Source organism: Echinops telfairi, unplaced genomic scaffold, assembly GCF_000313985.2.
Source record: "Echinops telfairi isolate 266 unplaced genomic scaffold, ASM31398v2 ScPeMD7_12;HRSCAF=54, whole genome shotgun sequence".
In the NCBI taxonomy this organism is placed as follows: domain Eukaryota; kingdom Metazoa; phylum Chordata; class Mammalia; order Afrosoricida; family Tenrecidae; genus Echinops; species Echinops telfairi.
In genome coordinates, this window is record NW_022103909.1 from 13,919,135 (window position 1) to 13,941,337 (window position 22,203).

A 22,203-nucleotide genomic window follows, 5' to 3' on the forward strand; every position below is an offset into this window, starting at 1 on the left:
ATTATCAATTGATGCTCGCGGGTGTTTCTTCGCAGTTTGAGTCATGCTCCCTCTGTAAATGAAGGTCTCAAAGCTTTACTCTCACAGGCGTTCCTCCATCCAGGTCATTACGGCTGAGTCCACATTGAAAGGCAATGCCTCCTTCGGCATATTTTGAGTGCTTCCTGACCTAAGGGGCTCATCTTTTCACACTAACTCTTGACAGTGAAGTGCTTCTGGACATTAGGTTTTCAGTAAGTGACAATGTTTCTATCCTATTCAGAGGGTTTTCAGTGGCGAATTCCTTGGAGTGCACAGTTTGTTCCTTCGTCATAGTCTGTTGTTAGTCTACAAGCTCTTCTTGGGTGACCCCGCTGGTCTTCTAGCAATGTCTCTTCTAGCAACACAGAAATGCGCAGGCTACTGCAGTATAATAAACTGACAGACAAGTGGTACATATATATATAGGATTTGCCAATTACAGTTACGATTTCTTAGCTCAATAGCATTGCTCTAAAATATATTAAGAGGGTACTTGGAACCTAGGGAAATGATGCTATTATCCCTGTTTACAAAGGGGAGGGGGGCTAAAATTAAAAGTTTAATTTAATTCTAAGGATTAAGGTGGAAATTTAAAACAGGATTTGGTAGAACATAGTCATATAAGTCATAAAATTCTTAGGATAAATTGTCCTTGTTTCCGTGTGTGATATTGATTAGAATCCAGGTACTTTATAAATGAATCTATTGCTAATTAAACAGTGACTTTTCAAGTATAAGAGCATAGGATCTTTGACTCATAAACAAATCATAATACACTAGCTTGAAAAATATGCTGGGCAATTTCAGAAAAAAAATGTCAATGGCTAGATGGAGGAACAAAATAAAAAGGTGATGTTGATTCTAGGTTTATATATCTGGTGAAAGTGTCTCTTCTACTTGGAAGCCTTGTATGAATGGTCAATCAAAATAGCCTTGTGACTCAGGTCCCTTCCACAAACATGACTGTACATTGTACTTTTTAATCAACCCAAAATAGCTATTGTCATTTAAACTGTATTCACCTATATTACACACTTTTACCAAGTGCTTTTAAATATGAGTAATTGCCTGAGAATGTGACAATTTAACGGAGCTAAGCCTGGCAGAGAAGGAGCCCAGGTGACACAGTGGTTACAAGTTGGGCTGTTAACTGCAAGATCAACAGTTTGAAACCACGAGCAGCTCCACTGGAGAAAGACTGGACCCTATGCCCGTAAAAGTTTACAGTCTTAGAAAGTCACAAGGACAACTCAACTGTGCCCTACAGAGTCACTATGAGTTGGCATCAACTTGATGGCAGAGAAAAAAAGTCCTGGCAGCAGCGGGAACACCAAATGAAATGATCTTCTTTGAGTTCATTGAGACAGTTATTATACTTTGTAATAAACAACTTTTCTAAAGATAATACAGTGTATTCAAATTTTCTAGTAGTCTGACAAAATTACTTTTTTCAGAGGGTTTGAAATTCTTTATATTCCATTTTTATCCCCCATCCCAACAACTCCCACCCAACTCCAATTCTGCCTAGAGGATCCTGAAATATTAACAAAGCCAGGGCCAAAATGGAAATTATAGAAAACATAAAACTAAGGGAATAAAGTAAATCATAGACCCATCATAATTGTGCCAACTAAATTCTCTCAGTGGTAAGACTTTAATACTAAAATTTTTCTCCCCTAGAAGATTATCAGTCGTTGTTCATCATTCCAAAGTGTGTGTGCGTGTTTTAATTTCATTAAAAACTATTTCCCCAGGTGCAAGTAAATAGAAAATGTTGTAGTTGTGTTTCGTCATTCTTCTCCTATTTTGGAGGTGGGGGGCAGAAACCTGGGTGCCCTGATAATTACCTCCTTTTTTTTTTTTTTTTTTACTATTGATCCATGGAATTCACCTGTTGGCTCCATACAGAACCAGGTCTTAGCAGATTCTCCTGCTTGTCACCCAGCCTCACTCCGAGCCAACTCACGTCATCTTCCATCTGCTGAAATGCCTACGTTCTTTCTGGCACAGCTCCGCCTCCAGATGCTGTCCCAGCCACCAACCTTGCTGTCCTTCCATCTGCTAGCATGACTCCCTCCACCTACATCCTCTCCAATATTACACTTGACTTTCCTGAATAAAAATGTCTCTCTTAAGGGGCTGGTGTGATTGCAATAATAACTTATAATCAGTAGACAATTGTACACCCCCACTCCCACCTCCCCCCCCCCCCCACATAGAAGGGTTACAAGAAGGGATGATTCAACCAAGGTGCAGTATAGCACCAATGAAACACACCTCATTCCTCTAGTTCTGGAATGCTTCTTCCCCACCACCTCCCACTACCACGACCTAGTGCTACCTTACAAATCTGGCTAGACTGGAGAACACACATTGGTGCGCATAAGAGCTCTCCACACATGGAATTCAGGACAGATAAAACCCTCAGGAAGAGTAAGAGGAGTATCGATATCATGAGGGTAGGGGGATGGTGGGGAAGAGGAGGTGGAGAAGGGGGGAACCCATCACAAGGTTAGATATATAGCCCCCACCAGAGGGGGACAAATAACAGAAATGTGGGTGAAGGGAGACATCAGACAGTGTAAGACAAGAAATAACAATAATAAAATATAATTGATGAAGGATTCATGAGGGAGGGAGGGGAAAAAAGATGAGCTGATACCAAGGGCTCAAGTAGAAAGAAAATGTTTTGGAAATGTTGATGGCAAGATATGTACAAGTGTGCTTGATACAACTGAATGATGGATAAGAGGCCTCCAATAATATGATTAATAAAAAATAAAATAAAATTACATAATCAGGATAAAATGGAGACTTAACAGTCATAGAATTCAAACATTCATATAAAGTTTGAATGATTTTACCCCTTAAGGATATAATCTGCTCTAAACCTTCCAGCGATAGTGTATTTTGAGTGTGTGGCCCAACTCTTGGCAATCCTGTGGTGAACTGGCTTTGAGCTATTGTTCTAGAGTTTCCATTCACTGATGAGAAATAGCTTTTTCTTTGACGATACCTTCTCGAGATAGCTCAATACAATTTTTTTAGCTTTAATGCGGCAGGAAAAACATTTTTTTAATCAGGATGACTATAATAGTTACTTTTTGAAATCAAAGACATCATGCAATCAGCACTAGCTGATTTTATAATTACAGTTTAAGAATTTTAAAATTCAAATAGCATCCAATTACATTTCCCTGGATATTTATTATGTCTTCACAGAGCAGATCTTTGTTTTCTAATAACAATACAACATGCTACATGTGAAAGAAGTATCAGTCTAAACGCACTGTAGCTTGTCATCAGCTGAAAATGTACTGTCATCTATTCACACTTCTGAGGACTATCCTCCCCCGTTATCAGTTACAACAATGGACATGGCTAAGCATATGTTTAGAGGAGTTCCTGGATGGTGCAAATGTCCTGTGCACTTGACTGTGAGCCAGGAAGTTGGAAGTTTCAGTCCACCAAGAGGTACATGGGAAGAAAGTCCTGGTGATCTACTTTAAAAAAAAAGCCATCACTGACAACCCAATGAAGCCAAGTTCTACCCTCACTCACAGCGGGCAGCCACGAGCCAGATTCCACTCATAGGAAACTAGCGGTTGCAGTAGATAGAAGGTTCATTAAAAATTCACCCACACTCAAAGTAATATGAGAACTTAATAAGAGTTGATTAAATTAAGGAACAAAGACTTGGCTGTGCATATTACGTATATGGAATATAGCACATATGTCTATGTTTCTGTTATTTTTACTTTTTATATGACCACAACAGGTTATATAGACTTATTTTTAAATTAATAATTTAGACAAGCACAAACAGTTATTTTTACAAAGTACAGTAGGGGAAATTGATAATGGACTCTCAAGTTATAAAATCTGGATTCAAAATCCTAATAGCGCTTGTTGTTGCTAGGTGCTGTCAAGTTGGTCCCGCCTCATAACTAGGTAGCGCAGAGCCGACCTTTGCCAGCGTCACGAGAGCTCCCACATGTCAGCCCATGGTTGCAGCCAGTGTGCCAAGCTTTCTGGTTGGAGAATTCATCTGATTCAGGGGACAGGGATTTTGTCTACTAGTAGAAACATCCAAACCAAAACACCAAACACACTTCCGTGGAGCCCAATTCCACCTCCTGGTGCCCTCATAGGACAGAGTAGGAATGCTCTGCGGGGCTCCGGAGGTTGTATATATGCCTCTGCTTCACTTCCTCCTGCTGAGTGGCTCTTTAGGGTATCAGCTGAGCGCTTTCATCACTGCGTCACCAGGATTCATGGATGCTTTGGGTAGAATTAAATAATGCTTGTGGCTGCTCAGTGCCATAAAAATAAGTTTAGACATGCTCTTATGATGTTAGATTCCTTACTCACCTGCTTTCACCTTATTTATCCCCAATTACACTAATCCAAGCCCGCAGTTTTAATCCTAATGTTAGGATACACTTCAAAATTCCCTTTCATGCCTTTATGTATAGTCATCTCCCAGGCTTCCTATGTAAATGGTGAGTACAGGTCACTATTTATCCTATGGCAAGACAAACAAACAAACAAACAAACAACTGTTTACTAACTATGTTCGTTGATTCGATGCTGTTCTTTCTCCCCGCTCCTCCCCTCATTTGAAGCATTTATTCATTTCATCTCTTATATCTACAGAAACAGAATAGCTTGCAAGACCACGCAAAAAAGATCTTTATTGCACACTTTTTAATTGCACTGAATTGTCTTGTGAAAAGAAAGGGATTAAGAAAAAAAAATCTCCAATGGAGAAACAAGAAAATGAATTGGTTTTGGTATCTGTCTTTGTTACAGATCTATAACTAAACATTTTTCCATGAATTTTATGAAGCTTGAAGCTTTTCAGAACCTTATAAACTAAAGAAGCCTATGATAAATATCTTTTTAATGTAGCTATAAGTTTTGTATTAATCAATGTATATGTTGGTTAAGTTTGGAAAATGGGAATTTTATCTTTCTTCAAATACTCTTATGTTCAATTTTTCCACAATTTGAAATATTTTTCCTAATTTATAATTAATTTTAAATTGGTATATAGGGTTTTGTACTTAGATTTATTACACATTCACATGTATAAATATCCTATCTCCATACCAGCATGTATTCCCTTAAGAAAACTGATAGCTTAATATTTTAAACTATTCCCTTCAACTGATTGCTTACTCTACTGAGTAACCTTTAAAATTCATTTTTAAAGTGAATTTTAAAACCTTACATTAGTGAACCATGATAGTTCAGAATTCTCATACATGGACTTTAAAGGGTATTAATAAAATATGTAACCATGAATTATACACATTTTTTGTTTCAAAAGTAAAAAATACTTTAATATTTCACTACTATTTTTCTCACTCTACTTTCCTTTTCAATTGAATATATTTCTTTATAAAGTCTTAGATCTCCTTTTCAACAGCCTTTTGTGTGGTTATACTTATAATAATCCCTGTCTAAACTCATTTTGAGGCTTTATCTTGTATCTTTGGGTTTATATTAAGATAGTCTCATTGATTTCTCTTTAGTTTTTCCCATTAATATCCTATACATATTAGTTGTGACTCTCATGAAGATTGGGAACTGAGCATATTTTGTTCTAGACTTCCCTCTGATGAATAAGGAAACATTCTTTATCTGACAACCCTATAATTTAAAAGAGATTGATTGATGGGTTGGGTTGAGACTAGCACAATGACAGGGAGATTTGGTTACGTACAAATGCAGTACTCCATGGACCTCTGTGTTTATACACTCTCCCCCATGTTAATCCATTAATTTGACTGCTATGGGCTTGGTGCCCATCATGGGGTGTGGGGATGTGTTCTTTGGGGGTCTGTTCTTTTCCTACGGGTACCTCAGCCAGATCCAACAAGTAGCGCTGTCATTAGATTCATTACTAAAAATATACTGTGTGTCCTTAGGCAGTAACTATCTCTAAGTTCCTACCCCTTTCGTTTTCCCCTCATTTTCCACCTTCCTGGCTGTTCATGGGGGTCTTTGAGCAGAGCTGAACACTGTGACTCAGCATCAAGAGCCCCCCAAAATTTCTTGATGGTGTCTTCTCCTCCCCGAGGAAAACCTCCACATGGAAAAGTCCTCATCGACCTGCTCTAGAGTCCCTGTGAAGACTTAGACACATCCTACAGCACGAGAGCTCTGGGCTACGACTCTACCAGGCTGGAGAGAGGATGCTCAAGCAATGTAGCAACACCTTCAGCAGAATTCAAGTGCACCGTGAAATCTTTAAGAACCACTTTTCTCCTTTCCCTTTCATCATTGTTCTATTGTTTTTCTTCATAAAAATGACACCTAATTGTATAAAGTATACCCGAGCATGGCTAGCATTATTTTTCATGTTTCTGCTTTTTGACAGGTGATTTAACAAACACATTTTCAAAAATTAGGATTGATAAACATGCATGCCGAAGTCATTAGATATACACCTATCAGTTATGGATTATATACATTTACAAACAGTGTAAATTTATGACGGAAAAGCATCCTTACAGAAGCTATTGTATCTCAAGTCTCTTAGTGAATATTTATAATGGTATTTTCTCACCCTAAAGAGATGTTCAAGAAGTCATAACACACTGCACCTGATTTGTACGTTTACTAATTATTTGCATGTATTTAGGCAAGAAGCATTAATTCACACAGACTTCATGAAAATATATCAGCATAGTACTATATATTTTGGCTTTGCACAAAGTCTGTAAATTTTACTTGGCTCACATATATAGTCAATTCCCTAGTTGTATAAGCTTCATTTTTAAAAAGTCCATGAAAGTGGGAAATAAAATGTTATTTCTGAGAGGTGGCAATTTCTCAATGTATTCTATCACAACTGGTCTCTCTATACCTTTTGAGTAAGGCATTCTTAACAGGAAACACACACACACAGACACACACACACACATACACACGGTATAAGTCAACTGTTTTGTGTTTCTGACAACAAGGTCTCCCTTCAAGGACATCTAGCCTGAATCGTTTTAATTCTATCTGCTCAATTTGTATGCAAGACTGTATTTGAATTGGGGTACGTCACTTCTGGGAGAGAGGCTGAGCATTTTCAGTTTCTATCAGCGTCTTTGGCCAAAATTTGAAAATGTTGACATTAAGAAAATCACCCGAGCCAAAGGAACGCTGCAGCCTTCTTAAAACTTCTCCACAAGAAGGTAATTGTCTCTCACCGGTCCAGCTCACTCTGGGCGCTGCCCCTCCACAGGGTGCAGTCGTCTATCTGTCCAGGGCACACATTCTTGAAAAGCTTTTGTAGCAGCATAAAATACCCAAGTGCACCATACACTCACATCCCCAAATAATTACCATCACCACCCGAGCCCTGACACTGCATTCCAAGCCCGAGCTGTGAGTCAGCCTCGCCAACGCTGCATCACCATTAGCCTCACTCAGCACATCCCAGGGTCCACAATGATCTACCCGACAGGAAAACCTGACTTACCTCCTGTGTTGTTAGCGGTGGTGCAGGATAGTATCTATTGCAAATTGTCCATTCACATACATTCAATGGCTGTAATATCACAATACGCCTCTCCCCTGCAGCAGAAAGCAAGTTAAAAGGACTTCAAGCTGTGACCTCAGAGGCAGACACAGCCGCTCCCATCCTTCAGCCAACCTTCTGGGGAGAGCTGGTTAGATGAGAGCGAAGCTGCCTCTCTCCACAGCAATACTTTCAACTAAAGCGGTCTGTGCTGCGAGCCGGGGGATTTACATCTCCCCAAATTGGCTGGCCGGAGTCAATGCTGCTCTATGCCTGAAAATATTAAGCATTTCACTGCAGTCACTTAATGCAAGAAACTATCTGAGGCGACTTCACAAACCCTGTCATTCTGTTTGGAGACTAGAGAATGAGCTTCACATGCATAATTCATGCATTAAAATCTTCAATGCACTTCCTGTAGTCGCCGTTCTATCCAGTAATGGGCTATTGATCACTGCATCCTTAAGACAATTGGAGCTCCGTGATTGGTTTATTTCCACAAATAAAATCACAACCTAAATCACAGGCAGAAGACGCCAAGCCCACAGCCTTCATTCGGGTAAAACTCTCGCCTGGAAGAGGTAACATTTGCAAACAGCAGAATGGCTGCATTGGACTCTCTCTTTGTCAGAAATGCTACATTATCAGTATTCTTTCATCCAAAAGATGTATTTTCTGAAGCTTCAAGATGAATGTTTTACATTTTATGTGAGATATACCACGTTTATTTATTTTCCCTGTCATTTCTGGAAAAATAACAAGGCTGCCGTGAAAATTCAGAGAATAAAAATAGTGATGCAAAATGATAAAACCAGATGACTTTCACCCAGGCTCATCTGAATACCCTTTCCAAGAAGAATTCTCATGGCAGTGTCGTCCTTTTTTATTGCAAAAACGTAGACGCACCGTCTTCTTTTTCAAACCATAGAATGTATCCTGAAGATGAACTGTTTGGGACCTTAAGCACCTTTTCACTGGGTGTGCCAGTGCCTGAGAGCCCTGCTTCTAAAAGTTTACATCTAACAACACATCGTTTTTATGAGTCTTTCATCATACCCTGAAAAGCTAGGGTTAAAAGAAAATGCCCAGTTCATTTGCTGATCTTCAACAACAGAAAACGCAGCAGGAGGATAGTGTTTGCCAAGTAGATTATAGTGAGGAAGTGGATGTGTAACAGTGAAAAGACACACACACACACACACTCACACACACTCACTCAGCTCTATGACATGGCACTTGTCCATTTATAAAATCAGAGTGAAACCATCAAGTTTAAGTTCAAGACTAGAGTAGAGAATAACTATCACAGTACAACCAAGGCTTTCCATCTGACAACTGTTCTTCAGGGAGCAAGTAATTGACCCTTAAAGGAGTATGATCATGGTGATTTTTAGTCAATATATCAATAACAGCGAGGCTAGTAAGGGCACTGATAACAATAGGAGTGTAGTTCAGGATTGGTTAGAAAACAAGCATAATTTGTGCTCGTCCTACAGAGAAGATGATTTGCAATGGATTGAAAAATTGATGGTATATTAAAATAGTCTACATAGCATTCTAAATTCTATATAAGGTCCAGTCAAAAAATTAGGCTACAAACTTCTGGAAACCTTTATTAAGCAAACTGAGAAGCTACTGTTTCTCAACACATTTCCCCTCTGTATACATGTACTTCTGAAGGTGGTGTTTCCATCTCTCTAAGCCTCCCATGAAGAATTCTGGGCTCTTTGATCTACATCATTTCACAACAGCAGTTTTGGCATCCTCGGAGGACCCAAATGTGTTTCTTTTCATTGGTCTTTGAGTTTAGGGAAGAAAAAGAAATCTGATGGGACAAAATCATGGCTGTAGGCTGGATAGGGTAAGCTTTCCTATGGAAATCCGCATAAGCCCTCGCAACTATCAAAGAATGAGCAGATACATTGTCATTGCGATGAGGGAAAAGTTCTTTGAAACCACTTTCCTGGACTTTTTCTCATCAAGGCAGTTTCCCATTTTCTTATCAACTTCTTAATAAATCCTCACATTGTCCTGTGTCCTTTGAGAAAATCTATCAAGTTGATCCTATGGAAATCCCCCAAACACCCCATAACCTTCTGAGCTGGTCTCGCTGTCCTGAACGCAACTGACCTAGCAGATCACCAGGGACACCACAGTTTGACTGTCTGAACCCTGATGAGGTGATGACAAGTATATTGCTGAAGGAACTTCTCTGCAGCCAGCTACTGATGGCAGACGCAGGTTTAAACATGAACCCTAGTAGTATCCTTTGACTTCGTGTGCTTCAGTGCATACAATATTTATATTTCTGCTTGGAAAAATTTTAACCCTGTATGTCTATATATTGTCACTACTCAAATGAACTTACATAAACAACATAGCAGATTTTATTGCTAATAGTTTCAATATATCTTATATGAAATATTCTTTAATGTTACATAGGAGATTAAAAGACCAGTCATTTCTAAAATTATAGAACATGTAGATAAGTTTTAATATTTATCTTGTCAAAACTATTGTCAATGTAATCATCTATAGAAGCCATTTCATATGCAGAGACTATCGCATTTGGAATTTTGGAAATTTATCAGGTGCAAAGATATAAAGGACAACCATTTAGCAGATAGAAATTGCTGCCATATTCTTAAAGATTACAGATGTAAACATTAGAAAAGTATGCTCTCTGAAGTGACAGGATTTAAAAACACATAAGCAGGTAGGGCGAAGAACATTAGCTGAATCCATTCCTTTCCATCACAACAGGAGAAAAGTCTCTGTTGTTTCTCAAGTACAAAGTCCCAGACCCAGTTCTAAAGTGGAGGTCGCACCTCGGCATGGGTTCCGTGAGTTTTCACACAGTCAACTTAGAATAGGCCACACTAAGGTGCCAGCAGAAGAGAGGAAGAGAAGCAAGCCATGGCATGAGAGATGCTATGGAGAGAGTAAGTCCCTGAGCAATGAGAGAAGTGAGGCAGCAAGTATGACTTGAATGGAAATTATTGGCAAAAAGCAGCAAATTGTACTCCCAGATATCACAAAGCCTAAGGCTGCAATAAAGAGCCATTTTCCACTTTCCAGAAGTCTGGCATGGCTGAGAAACACACTTTGCTGATCCTTTCAGATGGATGAAGGACAGAGATAGCCACTTTAGATGAATTTGATCTCTTCAGAGAACAAGATGTTTTCCAATATTGTAAATTTATAATTTATATAAGATAGTAAGTGAACCCTGTAATGTGCAAAAGGTCAATAAAATGAATCAAAGTGTTGAATAAATCAAAGCTTATTTAGTCTAAGAAGCTTGCTATAACTGTTCTAAGGTAAACTGGCCTGCCTGACTACTGCCATTTGGGAAAATCCATGATCGAGGCTCAAATAAGAAAACCAATGCCATGCATAGCTTAAAAAAGAATTTAATCTACCAATATTTTAGTATCCCTAAAGGAATGTCTAATGGGAGAAGACTATATCCGCTTTCTGATAAGTAAGGCCCCCAGGCATTATACCTACTTTCTGTTTATAAATATCATATCCCATTCATTTACTTAAAATAATATTTAATGTATACTTTTGTCTTGCAAGAATTAGAGCAGATATGGGAGAAACAAATATGTATAGAGAGTACTGTTTGCCTCTAAGGTGCTCAAAGTTCACTGAAGAAGATGAACATATTCCCTATGATACATTATTAAAAAATACAAATGAGAAGATGGCCAAAACATATGGAACTGTCCACTATGGCAAGTACAAACTTCTAAGTAAATGTTAATTCACCTGATTTTTATTCCACTCTGTGAGGCAGAGCAGCGGAAGAAATATCTGAATTACAATCTCCCTGTGAAGACATTAAACAATGATTCATTGGTGGGATGAGATTTAATGATGCTGGGTGGTATAATGGAAATTACAGGGTTTTTGATGTCACATACATTTTAAGTTTCAATTCAGACTTCAACAAATTCCACTTTTTTGCCTTGATTGTACCATTAATACTCCATAAACTTTGGTTTTATCATGTGGAATTCAAGGCAAAGGCAGCTATCTATTAAAGTTTTTTATTCGAATTAAACATGTAAATTAGGGCACACTAACTAGGAATAGAATTTTTGTAGGTAGGCAGATAGGATTTTTGCCACCTGCCTCAGTTTCTTCATCTGTGAAATGAGGATTCAATCAACCTCACAGTTTTGTTTAGAAAATTCAAATATTGTAATATCTTTGTCACTTAACAGACTCTAACATAGCAAAGACATTGGAAACATTAACTTATACCCTCCCAAAGCTTATGCTAATCAGGAAGAGCTGGAAGGAATGCTGTTTCGGGCAGAGAACAACGAGGCGGCATGATAGCCCAGGACCTACCTTCAGATGCTGAACTGTCTACACACCCACAGCCATTGATTTGATTCCGACTCACAGTGACCGTGTATGTGAGTTCCAAGACTGCACATATTTACAGGAACAGACAGTCTGACCTTTCTGGTTGATTTGAAACCGGACTTTGTGGTTAGAAGTCTAACACCTAACCCACAGTACCACCAGGGCTCTCTGAAGTATCTACAAGAGGCCTTCAAAAAGTTCAAGAAAAAATATAGTTCAAAGATAGTGGCTGCTTTCCACAAACTTATTAAAACCTCCTTGTTGAAAATGAAAAGCTGGGGGTACCATGGTTATTCTGTTAGATGACAAGGTATAATGATCTAGAATCTGTTTTATAATTCTTACAATACTGAATATTATTAAATTCTTAAATGTGATACTCTGCTTGCGAGTGTGATGTTATGCTGTAGAAAAAGAGTTATGCAACATTTCACCATGGGAAGATGGGATATGGAGACCAGAGGCAAAGAATACCAATTAGTAGACACTCTTTGTATTTCACTGAAGGGTCGGTTCAAGGAGAGAAGAATAAGACAAATATTCTAAAGACCCTTTAACAATTGTGCAGATGCTGCAGGACATGGCAGTACTGTGTTGTGCTGTACATGGATGTCTATGGCTTGAGCCGACTCAATGGCAGTTAACAACAACATTGCAAACCTGGAACAATATTGATTACATTAATAATAATTCATTTGAAAACACTTCATTTAATTATCACGAAGTTTTTTTCAGCTAAGTAGCACTTCTTTCTGTGTACTAAAGACTAATCAGGCTCAACGACAAGTGAAAACATTTGTCAAGTCACTGTGTCCCAGGTTTGGTCTTGACCCATTGGCAGTTAGCAGCAACCAGATGACCAATATTCCAGAAGTCACATGACCAATGTGAGCTGGAAGGGACCTTCTGGTTTACTGACTTCACAGTTTCTGACACATCAGGCCCGTGAACCACTGCCCAAAGCCATGTTCAAGATGCAATGTTTTTCTCCATCTTCTGTTTCTTTTTAAATATCCAACAAATGGTTTAAAAAAATACAGGGAAGTGAATGATCAAATGAGAAAGCAAAAAAAGACCTAACATTGTTATGTTACAAACCTATAATATTCATATTACATCACATATATACAAATACAATTACATAAACTATGAAACATATACTACATAATATTAGAGGAGAAAAAAATAGTCTCAAATAATTTAAGTAACTTTCCCAAGGGTAGTTAGATATTAAGAACAAAGACAGATTTTGACTTCCACATTGTTAAAGTTAATATTTATTAAACTGTATCATAATCATATTTGTATATTTTAAAAATCCCCCCAAAGAGAAAAAAGGAGTATAAATGTTAGCATGCTCAACACTGAGAAAAATTTGAAAGAATAATGAATATGTTAAGAGGCCAATAATATAAGATTGAAAAATAAATGAAATGACATGAAAATATGATCTATACATATAGTATCCACACATCTGTGTTTGGGTGCAGATGGATGTATTATAAGAAAAGGAACAAAATTATGTAAATACTAAATTCAGGATTGGGTCCTTCTTGAGGAAGAAACGCAGTGCCCAGGAACAGCGCTGCTGGAGTAAGTCCAGGAACGTGTGATCGGGATGAGGGGGTCACGAGATGCTTCCCTTGCATATTAAATTGGTTAATGGGACTCAGTTTTCTACTTTTGCATTTTTGCACACATCTAAATATTTGAAACACTAATAAAATATTTTAACCTAGGAAAGAAAAAATATGCATGAGAGCCTCCAAGGTTTAATAGTTATATTCCTCTGTCTTAAGTTTTATGTCCTTATGATGTTAATAAGAGGGATGGAAATGAGCAGCCTAACTACTTCCTAACCCTATTTACAACATTTCTCCAGTCACTCGGGGAGAGTTTGAGTTAAATATATCTGTGTGTCCATATACATATATCTATATCAACCAAATCAAATCTACCTGCTAGCAAGTCAATGCTGACTTGTAGTCACAGTGTGTAGATACCCGAAAAACAAAACTCAAAACTTTTGAAACACTTTCATCTTGTCCAAGGAACCACGAAAGGTTTTCTAGTTTCACTATAATACGGAACAGTTTCCTTAATATTTCAATTAGCTTTAAAAAAATAACATTAGGTATCAGTAGATCCAAATGATTTTCCAGGATTCAAGAAGATGACCTAAATACAATTCAATCACCATGTAAAATAACAGTACTAAGAATTTTGATAAAGGTTACCGGTATAATTGAAAAATTAATTCAAATGAGTTTTAAGTCTCTGAAAGTATAATAACTCCCCAGTCTAGGAAAGAATAATACTGCCATCGAGTTGATTCCAAATCATAGTGGCCCTACGGGACAGTCAAACTGCTCCATAGGGTTCTGAAACTCAGATTTTACGGGAACAGACCTCCTCTTCTCTCGAGGAGAAACTGGTGGGTTTGAACTGCCAGTCTTACAGTTCAAAGCCCAACACTTAGCGTACAGTACCACGGGGGCTGCTTCTGAAATTATAACAACTCCTTATTGAATTTGTTCCTTTGGATTGTTTTTGTGCTTCTGTTTGTGATTGAATGTTCTTGGAGGAAAAGATTTATAACTCTAATTTAAGATATGTCATCAACCAGACCTATCCCATGATATTAAAAACACAGCATGGACTAAAATTTACTATGTTTCTCTAGATACATATTAAGCCCCTAAAATGAATCCACTAACATTGGAACAGTTTTTAAGACTATATCCTAAGTTCTCTTATCTAATAACAAGTTTAAATTTTTGTAAAATTGTTTTGATTAAATATATTTTTAGTGTGAGAGCTGTTCAGACCTATTTCATTATGCCTCCTTTTATTTTAATTCAAAAAAAATCAACATGTTTAGCTATTTTAGGGCATTGGAGCTTTTGAAATAGGAACCCTGATTACACGTTGGGCTGCTAAGTGCCAGGTCAGCACTAGGGGGCCACCGGCTGCTGTGTCAGGGACAGATGAGGCTCTCTGCTGCGGGAGAGTGACCATCTCAGAAACCCACAGAGGCACTTCTCCCCTGTCCTGTTAGGTCGCTCTGAGCCAGAATCGACGTGAGAGCCGTGAGTTTGGGTTTGGGGCTTTTGAAAAGTACAACTCCATCCATAAAGAGCTCCTTTGAGAAGGCTGGATGTGTGAATGCCCGAATGAATAAATAACAACAACAAAATATACGATACACTCACCACAATATCCATTAACATTGGAAAGATGCAGGCTTCCTTCCTGGGCTTTATACAAGTTTAGATTCCTTACAACTAAAAAGTTCCTTTAAAACATCTGAGGAAATATATGTCTTTAAATAATTGCATCATGATTATGTATACAAGCACATGTGGCAGACATACAAGGGAGCTTCAAAAATTTTGGGGGAAAATGGCCTTAAAAAGGAATTTATCTATAAATGTTTTGAAGTCTCCTTGTATATGCTGAAGTAATGACTATGCAAACACTTTAAAATTTTCATTGCAGTAGAATATACTTCACATTTGTGACCAACTTATCATCCTACACCTTGTTAGATTTTCACAAACTGACACAACTATGTAACCAGCCCTCAGCTCAAACCTGGTGTGTACAACTCTAATATATTTAAAGCGTTGAATTGTATGATGCATGGCATACAGCCAATAAAGCTGTTTAAAAAACGCCTGCTGTAAGAGATGGCCCTCAAAACCCAGCTGGTTTGGGGAATGCAGAGTGACTGACTGTAAGGAGGTTCATCTAGCTTTCTTCTGATGGGCTGATGCTCACCAGCCCCTTTCCTTGCCCAAACACTAAATGATCATAGGCTATGGCTCAAAATCCAGAACCCTTGTACTCCCCCACCCATGTGTGAGCACCCCAAATGGCAGCCACTAGTCTGACAACTAAGCATGTGTTAGTTCCTTTTGTTTTTGATGGGCTTTCCCCATTTAAAACCAAGTACGATTGTAGAAGTCTCCAGCGATAGAACCATTTCAAAACCAACTTTGCACAAAGGGTTTGTTTTCATTCTCATTCCATTCTTCTCGGACAATGAGGTACGAATGCAAACACACTGGCATGAACTTGTCTTTGAGGATGGGTTTGCTCACCAAATATCAATACATATGAGAAGGCAAAGTTATAGGAGAGATTATTTTTTATGAATATTTTCCAAAAAATCTAACTCCATGCTGTCAAGTCCATTTGATTCATGAGCTCTGGTGGTGTAGTGGGCTATGCACTGGGTTGCTACCCTCATGGACTTCAGTTCAAAACCATCAGCCTCGCTGCAGGAAAAAGATGAGGCATTTAGTTCCATTAAGAGTTACAATCTCAGAAGCCCACAGGGGCAATTCTAGTCTGCCCTTTAGATAGCTACATTTGCTTTGGAACACATTTTATTTTCTATCAAAAGCTAGTTCAATAGCAGGATATTAATGTACCAGTAAATTCTTTATAAAATGTTTGGTTTTGTGATGTTACAGCATATGGCAATAAGCTTTGCTTTTTCATCAGTTTTATCTTAAGAACAGCAACTGTAATTTCCTGGAAAAGATTTCATCATAGACTCCTGTCCTATAAAATTAATGAGATAGTCATAAAAACATCTTGAAACTATAACTAATATTTTTGTTCCAGGGAGTGAGTATCAGGGAGGATTTGTCTGAACAAAACGATGTTGCAGTGGCATAGAAGAGGTTTCAACTAGAAAAAGAAGAGATAATTGTTTCAAAGTAGGAAATGAAGCCCTTGATGTATGACTAGACTGCTGTGCTTATGAAAAATAGATGAAAACTCGTGACTAGAGGGACCATTGCTTTGACCCAGGAATAATTACATTGGAAAAAGAAGCCAAATCATATGTACAAATACAAACTGGTTCAGAGGGTGGAGATCAGAGCAAATTTGGTTTGGGGAATGCTAGTATCACTGCAAGGAGAAGCATGTTGCCTTCTCCAATTGGCTAGAATTCACACAGCTATTCCTTTTGCGAACCTTCAATGATCGTGAGATGTGGGTCAACACCCAAGTCAGTACATGGAACTCAGTGGCCCTTATCTTTAAAAGTTTACTGCTGGAGCTCGCCCACATCAACGCTCAAATGCCAATTTTAATGTTCGTGAATTTTCTAGGAGGTGTTTCAATATCCACTATTGAAATTGACTTACTAGAAACTTAACAATTAAATAAATTACATTGAAAACAAAAGAAATAAATATTCAAAGATTTTCTCTTCCACTACTTATTATTATTTCCAATGCTTTTGAGATTTTTAAAAATCCATGTTCTCTGTATGGTGGAAAAATTACACAGTTGTGTGCTATCAAGGGTTTCTGGTGGTGGAACGTGTGATGCATTGCTCTGCTAAGCACAAGGTGGGCAGTTCAAACCCACCAGCTAGTGCAAGGGAGAACGATGAAGATTTCTGTTCCCGTGAAGATTTCCAGTCTCAGCTAGCCACAGGGGCAGTTCTGTCCTGTCCTGAGGTGTCAGGATGAGTCAAAGTCAACTTGTTGGCAGTGAGTTTGGTATTTGGTTTTGGCGTGTGCCCGGAGGCACTTCTTCTCAAGTCCATGTGCAGGGAAATCCCCGGGGTAGCTTGTGATCAGCATGGCGGAACTATTGACACCACCCAAATCAGCAAAGGTCATCAAGCCAGGTTATTTCTTTTTTACTATATTCCAGGATATTTCTCTTCTCATGGAAAACCAAGGGCTATGTGATATATTTACCTCAGCTTACAATTTAGCAACTAATGTCAATTAACCTAACTAGCTCCAAGTAATGATGGTTTTCAATTTTGAGTTTAACATCATTCATTCAAAGTTTCAATGAATGTTATCAGTCTTGAAAAGGCAAAGTTTAGGTTATGATAACCTCTCTTTTGTCAAATCAATAATGATCAAACCTAAAGCAGTGGCCATGGAACGTTTATCCTAGGAGGGCTGTAATTTTTCTATATTAAGAGTTGGAATAAAATTCAGGAGACTTTCAAGGTGGTTATACAGCTCAGGCAAGCAAGGAATTTAGACAAATACTTTGAGGTTAAATTTCCTTTTCAACAAAGGCATAGGACACTGATATGTAAATATTAGCTCTGTGTATGCGTGAAATCATCTGATTGTGTCACATTCTTATACCATAATTTTTCAAGAGAGGAGAAAATGCTAAATATAATTAAATTTAACATCAGGCTCAAGTGTGCATTTTTCCTATGATTGAACAGATTAATTAGGTAACCGCCTAAAAATACAGAACAGCAATTTTAAAACAAGGTAAGGGGCTTGGGGTAGAGAAAGGCTGAAAAGAAGTCTAACAGATTCGGTTGGAAGGAATATCAACACACAGAGTGATCCTGAGGTTCTGACCATCTCTGAGAAGAATCTTGTGAGGCTCGTGCTTAGGCAGCACCCATCTTCACCCTGGCACTAAAGTTTCTCCAAAATCAGAGCCCTCACAGAACTACCGGATGAGCCTTAAAGTTAGAGACTCTGGCCTATATCACAGCAGAAGCCTGAACATATTTTTTTTAAAGAGTGGGGGAGAGGGGTAGAAGTAGCTTTGGGATAAAGCTGGTGTCATCTTTAGACTTCCATGAGCTAGCTCTTTGGGAATGGCTGGCACCTGGGTTCTCCTAGAGTTCACTCTCTGGTGGACACTGTAGGTTATAGAATTTTTCATCTCTAGCTTTGGTGGAGATGAAAAGAGGAAAAGTATAAGAAACACCGAGGGAGACTTTCCAAAATATGTCATATTGACCCTCTCTCCCTGTAGGAGGTAGGGGAGGAGCAGAATGGAATTGAGAGCTGTGGAAGGGAGAATGTGAATGATTTGATGGCCAAGGATTAAAATCTTGTTGGTTTTTTTACAGTTAGTCAAAAGTGAGTTTCCATTCTCTAAAGTATTCTCCAGGTAAACAACAAATATTTGATTTTTGTAAAAAGTCACTATGTACTTTGCATCTTTTACATGCTTGGCTTGGTATAGGTGCTCTACATCACCAAGACAGTGATTCAGAAAAGTTTGGTGTCTTTTGCTTTTATTTAAGAGGGAGAAAACTGTACATGAGGTTGTGTCTACTGTACCTCGGAGGGAAGCTGGATAAAATGCAAATTCTTATTTCTTAATTATTGCTTGTCCTTGAGCAAAGAGTTCAAGACACCCAAGTAACCTAACGTCCAGTAGGGACAAGCCCTCCGAGGAGAGACAGGGCAGACAAACTCTCTCCTCTGAAGCCGAGTACAGGAAGAAGAGGCAGCACACACGCTACAGGACACAGGTGAGGTGCCATCAATAAAACCTGGAAAGGCTGCTGAAGGCAAGTGTGGGCTAGCATGTCAGTCTGAAATAGCTGTGAGCACAGGAGAAATTGCACTCACTTAAAAACCCCTTTGGCTATTCTGCTAGAAGACAGCACAGGAGATGAGCCTCAGAGCCCCACGGGTGGTGCAGGTAATCAGGTGGCTATGGAGGGACAGACAGTAACCCCTGACTATGTCCTTGGATCCTCTTTCCCACAAAGTAAAAGCCTTATGCTGGTGCTTGGGGTAAAGAGGAGAGCAAAATCCCCCACCCACAGGAGACAAAGACAAAGATACCTTGCGGCTGAGGAAGAGTAAAAGAAAAACTCTGTGTGATCACAAGGTGTCAAAGGGATCAGGGATCAGGCATCAAAGAACAAAAAAATCAAATCATTGTGAATGAGGGGGAGTGCAGATTGTGGATCCAAGACCCATCTGTGGGCAACTGGACATCCCCTTACAGAAGGGTCGCGGGGAGACCAGCCAGTCAGGGTGCGATATAGCAACGATGAAAACATACAATTTTCCTCTAGTTCTTAAATGCCTCCTCTCCCACACTATCATGATCCCAATTCTATCTTCCAAATCCGGCTAGACTAGAGGATGTACACTGGTACAGATAGGAACTGGAAACACAGGGAATCCAGGACAGATGATCCCTTCAGGACCAGTGGTGAGAGTGGTGATACAGGGAGGGGGAGGGAAGAAAGGGGGAACCGATTACAAGGATCTACATATAACCTCCTCCCTGGGGGATGGACACTGGAGAAGTGGGTGAAGGGAGACTTCGGACAGTGTAAGATATGACAAAATAGTAATAATTTATACATTATCAAGGGTTCATGAAGGAGGGAGGAGTGGAGAGGGAGGGGAAAAATGAGCTGCTATCAAGGGCTCAAGTAGAAAAAAAATGTCTTGAGAATGATGATGGCACCAAATGTACAAATGTGCTTGACACAATGGATGTATAGATGGATTGTGATAAGAGTTGTATGAGCCCCCAACATAATGATTAAAAAAAAGGAAAGAAAACCTCACTACCTCAGGGGCTGGAGGCATGGCAGGGACGGTAAGCATTGACAATAACAAATAGACAGATTTTACTCCTTAGGGAAGAACAGGGAACTCTGTTTTAGGACCAAATGAAAACATAATGCATTTGGCCACCATGGGAGTAAAGGATATTGAAAAAGCCCCACCCTTAAAGTATAAGCACCCAGGACTCTACTCATGCTGAGATTAAGCCAGAACAATAGAGAACCCCACCCCACTGCAAATACTAGCGTGAGCCTAGCCCTGAGCCCCAGAGTAAACAGCATTATTCTACATCTTAGATTGGGTCAAGATCTGAGGGCAGCGTGGGCATTCCCTCTGGGAAGATGTATAGAGGACTGACTGAGACCCCAGAGTGTATCAGATATTGGTACACCAGTCCCCGCACCACAGGCTTCAGTCTAAGTACTAGGTTACCACGAGATAAATTTGAAGCTTGTATGTCATTGAACATAAGCAGAACAACAACAAAACCTACCTCATTTCCTTCTGCTAATAGCTTCAGAGAAGAAGGGTGTTCCTGTTTTCAAGCACAAAGTCTACCTGTCTCGACTGCTTTATGCACAATATTAGCATTTAAATTTTATGAAGTATTAAAATGCTAAAAGACCTAGATGCGGCCAACAGACATGAACAGATGCAAAATTTAAGCACAGATGTGGAAACTATTTGAATAAGAATCCAATAAAAATATTAGAAATAAAAGAGAGTAATGCACGGACCAAGAATTTCTTTAATGAACTTGAAGTCAACTTAAAAGAAATTACATAAGGTGATGCACAAAAGAGAGGAAGTGGTAAACGAAAGGTCAGGTAACTGAAGAATTGCGGGGCAATATGAAATGGTGTAAAAGCACCATGTGGTTGAATTCAAGAAGAAAAGAAAACGGCGCAGCAGAATTTGAAGTCATAATGGCCAAGGGCATGAAAAGAAATCAAGGCACCTATCCACAGAGCTCAGAGAACCCCAAGATATAAATACCTAACAAATATAACACATACATAATTTGTAGTCAAAGTGATAAAATCAAAATAAAGAAAATATATTAAGGCAGTGAAGGGATTGAGGGAGGGGTGTTAAAAAGATACATGCACATTATGCACCAAAACCAAACAGACTTCTTATCAGAAAATACTCATGGTGAAGATATGACAGCAACATTTTTTAAAGAAACAGAAAAACTGTCGATCTTGAATTCAGAACCAAGTGAAATATTTTTTAGAAAAAATGGCAAAATAATGAAAATTTTAGACCATCAAAAAGGTGAGAAAATTTATTATCCATAAACTTGAACTACAAATAATAATAATTTCTTCACAGGTGGAAGAAATATAACTGAGAAAAACTAAATCTGTATAAAGAAGTGAAGAACTCAAGAAATGGTTAAAATAAAGGGTCAGTTCATTGTACTCAAGAAATCTTGACCTAAAATTCCTGAACCTCCTATCCTGAACCTCCATTAAATGTTGCTTGTACCTAAGTTTTGCTCCCTGGATGCCTCTTTAACCTTATCTTTTTCTCTGTACTTCATCTGGTCCCCATCCTGTTACTAATAAGAGAAAACAAGCCAAGATAAGCTCAGTTCACTATCTATTCTGGAAATCCCCACTGCCCATTTTTGATGAGTTGATCTCAGCTACATCGACTTACAGGACAGAGTAGAATTGCTGAATAGGATTTATGAGACAGTAAATCTTAACAGGAGCAGGCAGCCTTATTGTTCTCCTATAAAGTAGCTGGTAAACTTGCACCACAGAACTGGTGGTTGGCACCCGAAGGCTTAACCCACTCTGCCACTGCCATTAGTGACTATTCCTGTAGTCTCACACCATGATCTCAAATGTAAAGCCTCTCAAGGTATTTTGAAACAATACTTGTGCAAATAGCATGTTGTTATTGTTGGGCACCACTTCATCATTTCCAAAGCAACATGCC

The 22,203-nt window shown here is 38.7% G+C and overlaps 1 protein-coding gene across 2 annotated transcripts in view; it reads right to left on the minus strand.

Annotated features, from left to right (window-relative positions):
* The window catches only part of CNTN1 (contactin 1), a 395,926-nt gene that overhangs the window by 241,115 nt on the left and 132,608 nt on the right, over window positions 1-22,203 (minus strand). The window contains exon 1 of one of the 2 annotated variants that reach the window (XM_004711445.2): window positions 7,502-7,691. The exons of the other annotated variant lie outside the window; for it this stretch is intronic. The gene's annotated coding sequence lies outside the window, so the exon portion shown is untranslated. Of the gene's footprint in view, window positions 1-7,501; window positions 7,692-22,203 lie in introns of those variants that run through there. 2 annotated transcript variants of the gene reach the window in all.